The 9,890-nt window shown below is 45.0% G+C and overlaps 1 pseudogene; it reads left to right on the top strand.

Moving 5' to 3' along the window:
* The first annotated feature begins 1,429 nt into the window (after nucleotides 1–1,429).
* Nucleotides 1,430–1,548, top strand: LOC136642683 (5S ribosomal RNA; annotated as a pseudogene).
* The last annotated feature ends 8,342 nt before the right edge of the window (nucleotides 1,549–9,890 follow it).

Below are 9,890 nucleotides of genomic sequence, written 5' to 3'. Positions count from 1 at the left end.
AATGTAGCTGCTACTTGCAGCTGCTTTTTTACTGCTCAGTGTAGAAGTAGTCACCACATGAGAAGCTGTTTGTGTGAAGATTGTCTCTATACCATTACAAATTGGCTACAGCCTTTCCTGAACCATCTTAACTGTTTCTCTAGAACAACTTTGCCTCCCCAAGTCATCTCCAGTTTCATTGCAACTCTTTAGCTCCTTGCCATTTCACCGTCACATCCATCTAACAGAGTACATAAACCTCTGAATAGGGAGCGTGCCTCTCTATGGTATTTACTACAGCGCCAACACACTGGTAGGGACTATTCAAATATTCAATAGTAGCACCAGTAAAACTCAATTAATGGGCCAATCTTTTAAGGGGACAGCGCATTCGCTGCAGGGTTGCCAGCGCAATGGCCGCTGCATCCAATGTGCCATCTCAGTAGAGAGGCTAATCAAGAGGGGTGGGAAGGGAAGACTTACCTGGGTGTTGGTCACCTCATAGTCTTCTCTACATGGCTGCTGCTTCAGGTGAGACACATTGCGTCTGCCTCCATTTTGCTCCCACTGCCTGGAATGGCTCTGAAGGGAAGGGGAGACGTCCCTTGTATGCTGTGATGAGGCTCCCTGCAAAACCTAGTGCTTTGCAGCCCCTCTAGCTATATCACTGCATACATCAGCACACTGACGTCTATGGTCTTCTCTATGGTTTTGTGATGTCGCTTCCACCTTCAGGGAGATTCTTCTGGATTCTGCAGCTCTGTTTCTAGGGCAAATGGTGGTTGGCAACCTTCAGTCTCGAAAGACTATGGTATAAGCCTACAGCACCCGGTATTCCCAGGCGGTCTCCCATCCAAGTACTAACCAGGCCTGACCCTGCTTAGCTTCCAAGATCATGGTAGAAGCCTACAGCACCCGGTATTCCCAGGCGGTCTCCCATCCAAGTACTAACCAGGCCTGACCCTGCTTAGCTTCCAAGATCAGATGAGATCAAATTATCTGTCCCTCTTCTTCTGTCGGCTCTGCCACCACCAGAGCTGCAGAACCCAGAAGAGTTTTTCAGTGATATTCAACTGGTGTGCTCCAAACTCCCCCGGAACGCCTGCAGACCTTTCATGGCACACCAAAGTGCCATGGCACACCAGTTGAAAATCGCAAGAGTACACCATCACTGCTCACTCAGTGGTGACTTGGAAAGGCTTTGCGAGGCTCCTGTGGGGAGCCATACTTCAAATTCTATGCATTTTGGCATGCAAAGCAGCCATTTCCACACACACCACCGACACAAGGTGCATGGATTCCATGTTCAAGCATTACGTACTGAAGTACAAAACCGTCACCATGAAGTGACGGGCCTGGTTATTTTCAGCAGCCTAAAGACAGTGAAGCAATTTGATGAGTGCTGGCTGTATTAACAAAGTTGACATCTCCACTTCATCTCCACTTCAAAACAAACAAACCCATTACCCTGCACATGCCCGATCTCGTCTGATCTCGGAAGCTAAGCAGGGTCAGGCCTGGTTAGTACCTGGATGGGAGACCGCCTGGGAATACCGGGTGCTGTAGGCTTATACCATAGTCTTTCCAGACTGAAGGCTGCCAACCAACCAACCATCTCCTCTGTGGCTGCGTGGTTTGGAACCAGTTTGTAGAACAGGTTGCTGGATGGCACCATGTAGTAACAGGGTCCTCCGGTGAAAAAAGTCTGCCCAGAGAGGAATCTCAATCATCTTAAAACAAATCCAGGGACTGTGGTTTTTGACTTTTTGTGTTTTCTGACAGGCTATTGAAAAAGATCTGACCCCTTGCTTCCTTGACATGCCAGAGCTTAACTTCTCATGTAACTGTCCAGCATAAATTCTCTCTGGATGCAAATTTCCCTGTCTAAAGTACAAACAGACATCTGATCAAAGGTCACCTCTCTTTTGTGTTTCTATTTGATACTGAAATGCCTATTTCATTTTTAACTGTCATGGTCAGTTAGGGGAACTGCATCCTGATGGGAAATTACCGATGCATCTCATGTCTCCCCTTGGAAGTGATGTGTGTTATGTGTTTCGTTTCATTCAGTTTCCCTCCTCCCCCGGCTTCTCTCCTTTCATATCTTATGGATGTTTTAATTTGAAAGTGTTTTCATTTTTAATGGAATAGTTAAATTAGCTTTGAAAGTGCAGCTCGGTGGCTTCTGAAGACTGCCTGCTTATTAACTGAAGTTCAATTTACTATGAGATGATACCCTGGGAGCTGATAAAATAATTATCATTCTTTTATTTGTGGCTTTATTTCATTCTTAACTCGAGGAGCTTGTGGGATGCGAAAGGGCCTGAAGGGTGAGATTTTCAGCAAGGAAAAATTAGATTTTTTTTGGAGGGTTTTAAACACAGGAAGGATTCCAATGAGGCATAATAACAGAATTGACTTGAACATGGGTAGGCAATTTCTGTATTCTCAGAGCTACTGTAAACTTCAGGCTCATCTGAGAAATGGTAAGTGTAGTTTGCCACCGAAAAGTGACCTCTCGACAAGTGATCAGGGTCCAAAATAAAGTTGGTGCCATGTACCACTTTGGAGTGATGGAGCACATGATCACAGATGGAGCTGACACATCCCATTGTGACAGTGCAATCAGGTTGGACACTGGCTGAGGACCCACACTTATCCAAGGAAGGCCAGGCCACACTTATCCAAGGAAGGCCACACTTATTCAACCTGGTCAGGATGACTCCTGTACCTTTCACTACTGGTTAGTGGCAGTAGATGCATGAGTTGGCCAAGAACTTTATGCCATTATTCAGTAGTGTACCAAGGTCAGGGTGGGCAGTAGTCAACTCCAGTTGTCAAATACACTATGGATGTGAATCATGCCACTGAGTGGATGGTAGACCTGGCCTCCCCTGAGGGTCTTGAGGTGGAAGCCAGGTCTAGCCTTTGCTTTGAGCAGCCACTCGAAAGGTAGACTTGGTCTCACCTTGAGATCCCCTGGTAGATGTCAGGACTACACATGGCTTTGAACGGCCTGCCCCAGGTATCCAATACCCTAGGAACACCACTGCTAACATCTCACCATTGACAAATGGGAACATCCCCCAATGGCCCCTAAGTTATTATAAGGTTTCTAGAGAATGCTTCCATTGACTGGCAAGAAGGATGAGAGTAAGCTGAGAGCAGCTCTGGAGTTTAAGTTTCATGGGGACCCAGTGCAAGCCTTTGCCCCGGGGCCTCCAGAAGCTGGCACTGGCATGTGTTTCATACACAGTCCCAGAGAGAGATGTTGCATTCATGTTTTTCTGTTATCTCTTAGAAACTGAGAAATCATTTCCTCTTCCTATTGAGTGTTACTGTGGTTAAACATTTTGCCATATGCTTGAATAAACTGAGGAAGCATTATCCAAGACCAAATGAATAGATTGGAAGGGGAACAGGGGGTGATCCATCTCCCAGGTCACCACCACCACCACCACCAACAACAACAACAGTATTTATATACCGCTTTTCAACAAAAAGTTCACAAAACGGTTTACAGAGAAAATCAAATATCTAACGGCTCCCTGTCCGAAAAGGGCTCACAATCTAAAAAGATGCAACCCCAGCAGACAGCCACTAAAAAAGACACCGCTGAGGTGAGGTGGGCCAGTTACTCTCCCCCTGCTAAATCGAAGAGGAGCATCCACTTGAAAAAGCGCCTCTTAACCAGTTAGCAGGCAACCAATTAGCCATCATTGGAATAGAAGATCCATAAGTAAGTGTTCAAAACTATAATTCCCCTAAAACAGTAGTTCCCAACCTTCTTTTGGGATGCTGCTCCCCTAAGGAAAGAGAAGGAGGAGGAAAGTTGGCAGATAAAGATGGTGTCCCATCTGCTACCCAAGGCAAGTGCTTCAGCTGGCTTCTTAGATGGGCTGGCCCAGATTAGGGATGGCTAATTCAATGTTGGAACACGAAGGGGACTCCTTAAGGTGTAGAAATCCACAGAATTGGCTAGATCAGTGATTTTCAACCTTTTTCATCTCGTGGCACACTGGCAAGGCAATAAAATGGTCAAGGCACACCATCAGCTTTTTTACAATTGACAAGGTGCACTGTGCTGTCAATGGGGGCTCACATCCCCCAATGATCCTATTGATAAATGACCTTCTCCCAAATTCCTGTGAAACACCTGGGGACCATTTGTGGCACACCAGTGTGCCACGGCACAGTGGTTGAAAATGGCTGGGCTAGATGGACAAAGAGAAGCCACCATCTCAAGAGATCCAAACTATTCTGCTGCAGAAGGACCAGCTAGAATAAAATGCCTGGTTCTTCCTGGAAACACCACCTGCAAGCTCATAGCTCCTATTCGCCATTAAAAAGATGCTTACCTGTGTTCTTTCATTCATTTTGCCACCTACTAGTATCCATCTTTCTTAAAACTAGGGGAGACAGATGGTCCTGTCAGGTAGCAAAGCTCTTGGATCTATTGCTTGAGCTTCCAGAAGATGGCAGCAGAGCACTTTCAATATCAATATCAATGAAGAGTGAATGGCAAAGGCTGGGAAGTTTCCTTGTAAAGCTGGTGAAGTTTTTTTTCCAGACAGCCTCCAGCCCAGCCTGGTTTCTCACTGTGTCCAATGTAAATGCAATTATGCAAAGTCATCATGACACCTTAAATAAACATTGCAGGAAGAGGGATAACCTGAATGCTTTCAGGCCAAACAGACTTTGAGGACCACAGTATTTTATAACCCTATCATCACCACGCTTAATATTTTCAATGGAATGGTCAAGGATCATGAATCTCAAACTTATGGGCACTTCAGTGGTCGACCCTGAAAGGCTTCTGACTGCACTGCATATGACACTCTAGATCTTGCAAACCTCTGCAATTCTTCTTGCCAAAAACTCCGTTTTTTTTAAATTAAAAAAGTACTATTTAGACCTGGAAGATCCAAGTTCTAATCTCTGTTCAGCCATGAAGCTTCCTGGGGGATCTTGGGCCAGTCACTATCTCTCAGCCTAACCTACCTTACAGGGTTGTTGTGAGGACAAAAGGAGAGAACAAGCCATGCACACCACCCTGAGTTCCTTGGAGGAAAGATGGTATAAAAATGTGAAAGATAAATAAAATGCATTCTGAGAGTCTGTATTTATTCAAGTAATAGAACTTCCAACAAGTGTTTGGAAGGATGCACAATCTGCCTTCTGTTGCTTCCTCCAAGCTGCTCCAGCTTGAATGACACACAAACAAAGCCATTGACGAAAAACATGTTGGCCAAAATTCATTCAGCACAGATTTGTTGCAGTTGGTCTATGTGAACTCCCAAGAGAGTTGCCCTTTGGAATTTTTTGTAGCTGACATGTATTTTATCGTTACTGATACTTCTACTGATCTAGGGCAGCGTTTCCCAACTTGGGGGTCATGACCCCCAGGGTAGATGTTCCCAAACTGCTTTTGGGACACTTCCCTTAAGAAAGGTAGCGACCCATTTGGGACCTGTAGTGCTGTTTAAACTGTTTAAAGCATAGTGCTGTTTAAGCCTATGATAGCAGATGTTCATTTGAGTCAGGTTGCTGCAGAGTCCACTCCCAGGTTGTAATTGTCTATACCGGGGCACTCAAGCTTGCTCCCACTGCACACTGGGAATGCATTCCCCGGCGCGACCAGCACTCGCGGTTCTGGAGCGCCGCAGCTCTTCTTGTCCCCAGATTGGGACGTTGTGATACTGGCCAGTCACGTCTATGGTGCAACGCCTCAGCAGGCATTGTGCCTGGATTTCCACGAAGATGGAACTGGCCAGAGCGTTGCGTCATCCTGATCTGTGGACAATCAAAGTTGTGGCACTCCGAAACTGTGAGTACCAGTCATGAGAAGGAAGAATTTGACTGAACCCCGGAACTGACCCTCGGGGTTGGGTTTGACCAGTCCTGGCCTATGCTTAGAGTTCTTTTGAGCTTTTGGCAGGGGTATTTTGTTTCATGCAGTACAGTGTGATATTCTTGCTCCTAGCGGGTTTCAGGATTTCCAGGTGTTAGCTTAGAAGTATTTTTCTTTATTTCCTTGACAATGTTCTATAGCAGCAGGCCTCAAACTTTCTGCACCAGGATCCACTTTTTAGAATGAGAATCTGTCAGGACCCACGGAAAGTGATGTCATGACCAGAAGTGACATCATCAAGCAGGAAAATTTTAGCAATCCTAGACTGCAATCCTACCAACACATACCCAGGAGTAAGCCCCATTGGCTGTCATTGTTAAAAGCATATACAAAGCAGCTTGTTAAAAGTTCATATCTGTCACTTTTCCCCAAATGCAGTCACATAACATGGGAGCATCAAGTCTAAAATATTAAAAATAAAATATTGACATGAATGGGGACCCACCTGAAATTGGCTCGCGACCCACCTAGTGGGTCCCAACTCACCATTACAGAAGCACTGCTCTACAGTGTTTAGGGCAAAATGTCAGGTTACTATCTAGACGTGGTGAACATGGCCTTGAAACCCGGAAAATGAATTTCTCATTAGAGATCATGTCACTCCTGTGGTTCTGCAGCAAATACTGCTTGAGTACTGATGGTGGTGTCTTCTTTCAGCAGGTATGGTCTCAATGGGGAGAAACTGTGAAAAATATAGAGAGAATTTCCACAAAACAAGTTTAATCTGTCTGACTATGTTACCAAAGAGCTGTGGGCCTGTTTATGAAAATATAATAATGTGCTTGTGAAGGAAATATTGCTTCATTGGCTTCCTTTCAAGGCGAATCGGTTAGAGAAACTTACCTTGGATCTCCCGTCAGTAGTTCATTCACTCACTTCTATTACCATTTTGCTAGGGCTTTTCATCACACGCATAAACTGTGTTTATGACAAAGCCTAGATGTTTTATTAGGTTTCACATTGATTACGGGACTCTGTCAATTTACCCGCTACTCTGGGTCACTTCAGAAATGATTAGCATAGGAGCTGTAAGCAAAATGCAGTAAAAATTCCCATGACAGGTTGCAAGGAGAGTGACCTGAAAACCCATTGAGGTAACATGTCAAAGAAAGGCAAAGAACTCATTATTGACTGCAGTGAATGGACCACCTTGGAATGGGGAAGGGTGAAAGACATAGTGAAGGGGGCAGGGGGAAGGTGAATTGGGTCTGGGAGGGGGACAGGTTCAGCAGTAGTGGTGGCTGCTGAATCCTAACCCCCTTCCTAGACCCAATCCTGAACAGGTCCATGTGGACCTGTGCCAGTTATTTAGCTAGAGCAGGTCCAAGTAGACCCATCTGCACCATGGAGTCTTACCCTTGAGTAAGGGAACAATTGTTGTCATACGCAGAGGAGACCTTCTGGATGTCCCCCCATACAGCAGTAGCCATTTTGGTGCCAATGCACTGGGGGAGGGGGAAGAATAGGATTGAGCTCTAGCAGGTGAAAGAGTTGGAAAGATGTACTTGAACATTCCATGGCAACAAACTCTTGACTATCTCACAGATCAGAAAACCCATATGGGTTTTGCATCCGAACATGCTTCTTCTGTGGGAAATGCTAGTTTCCATGTGGGGTCTTACATGCTTGGTCTGGGCTTTAGTCAGGCCCTTGGGCCAGCTCGATAGTGGTGTCGACACCAGTGGTGTCAAGACTGGCAGCCAGTGGCGTCACGAGGGTTCGCATCCCCTGGTGTGGGAGGCCAGTGCATCACCCCCATGATGGATCTCCTCCCAAGCACTCAACCACCCACCCCTGCTGGTTTTTTGACCATAGCTTTTGACAGAACAGAGATATTACAGTGTGGGTTGTTTCATTGCATTCTGCATGGAATTACACATCAAATGATAGATAACATGATGGTATTTTTTGAAATTTCCATGATTAAAAAAAAAAATTGGCCTGTAGTGGTGTCACCCCCCCACTTGTGTGCATCACCTGGTGTGGCCTGTACCCCTCTAGCAACGCCACTGCTGGCAGTTGCTCTGCAGGACTTCAGGCAGAGGTCTTTCCCTGCTCTGTCTAGCAATGCCAGGATTGGAGCCCTGGACTGCCTGTAACCACAGCATGTGCTCTATCACCAAGCTCTAGCCCCACATTGATAAACACATTCCTTTAATAAGATAATAAAAGAGAAAAAAACACATTCCTTTAAAAGTTGGTCAGAGATCATGCAGCATTCTCTTTTCCCTGCTCTGGCTCATGAGAAATGTATTTCTTGTCAGTTTCTTATCTGAGAAGATAGCCCAGGAGGAATCTTTGAGCAAGGCTCTGATGAGGAAAAGAAAGGCATATCAGAAGATCTCTGCTGGATCAGGACAAAGTCCATGTAGACCAGCATTCTGTTCCCCAAACTTGCCAACCTGATGCCTCCAGGATTCCACAAACAGGGCTAGGGACAAAAGCCCTCCTTCCAGCTGCTTGTTCTTAGGAACTGAAAGCAGCAGCAGTACATGCCTGATCTTGTCTGATCTCGGAAGCTAAGCAGGGTCAGGCCTGGTTAGTACTTGGATGGGAGACCACCTGGGAATACTGGGTGCTGTAGGCTTATACCAGAGTCTTTCGAGACTGAAGGTTGCCAACCAGCAGCAACAACAAAATTGGGGGTGATTTTCATCAGGAAAACTATGGTGAGGAAAGGGGTCCCTTCGGACTGTGGTCCCAATCAGAACAGGGTTGTTATTTGTTAAAATTTAAAGCGACAGGAGATCCAGTCAAGCATCTCCATCATGGCATTGAATTTGACTCTCAGAGTCGCTTGTCACATCATTGCAATTTCATATACACAGTTCCACATTTATGTGCAAATACTGGTAGTGTTAGAGGTGGGAGAAAATGGTGATAATGAAAAAACAAACACTTAACACCACTTTCTGCACTTCTCATTTTTGTTTAAAAAAATTATATAAAATAAATAAAATAGAACCCCCAAATCTGTGAAAAAATAAAACAGTTTTATTTGGTTTTTATTTATTTAATGGGGGTGTGTGCATGGATAATGACTGTGGCTGCATCTGCTGACACTATACTATCTCTATCACCTACCTAGTGCACTTTGCAAGTAATTATAATTATAATGTTAATTTTGAATAAAAACACATGACACTATTTTCTGCACTTCTAACTTTTGGGAAACGCCAAAATCTGCCCCCCCCCCCAAAAAGCTTTCTTCCACCTAGGTATTGTTTGTATTCTGATAAAAACCACAGGCCCCTCTCCCTTTCTGGTCTGATACAAGTGCCTGGAAACTGATCCCAGCTGCCAAGAAAGGGGGAGCAGGGAGAGAGAGAAAAAAAAGATACTTGCACAGAGTTTCACATTGCAGACTACCTGTGTTTTCATTCCGGAGCCTGACTCTCTATACGTGAAGGTGTAGTATTGGCTGTGATGCTCAGGGGAGCAGTGGTACTGGAGATGACGACGGAATGGCATTTTGCCCAAAGTCACCCCGGGCAAAGAGCAATCTCAGACCATCTGCAAAGCCGGTGAGACTGATTAAACATTTCTGGGCTGGCCGGGTTCAGCCATAAAATTTTTATTAAAACCTCGAGTGTTAAATTTATTTCCTTGCTTTGTCACAGTTTTCTTTAGTTAGTAGTGATAATTACGACATTAGAAATTAAATGAGCCTCATACACTACATCTTTCGGGGCCTCCTTAGAGGCTTGTGAAAGAGATTTAGGGAAGCACATTCGCTATTGTTCCTAATCGAGTTACAGTAATTGTCACCTATAATTTTGATTTGACTGCTGTGTGTTTAATTGGAGGTTTTACCTAGGGATGTTTTGTCATACAGCTCTCTCTCTCTCTCTCTCTCTCTCTCTCTCTCTCTCTCTCTCTCTCTCTCTCTCTGAATGAGCTCGATTCAAAAGAAGTGACTCCCCATTTGTTGCCCTGCTGATAAGGTGGCTCTTTCTGCAGTTTAAGGACAGGACAATAGATAGGAAGGACTCCAAAGGCT

This window comes from Tiliqua scincoides, chromosome 2, assembly GCF_035046505.1.
Source record: "Tiliqua scincoides isolate rTilSci1 chromosome 2, rTilSci1.hap2, whole genome shotgun sequence".
NCBI classification, from domain to species: Eukaryota; Metazoa; Chordata; class Lepidosauria; order Squamata; family Scincidae; genus Tiliqua; species Tiliqua scincoides.
This window is presented reverse-complemented; position numbering and strand designations above follow the sequence as displayed.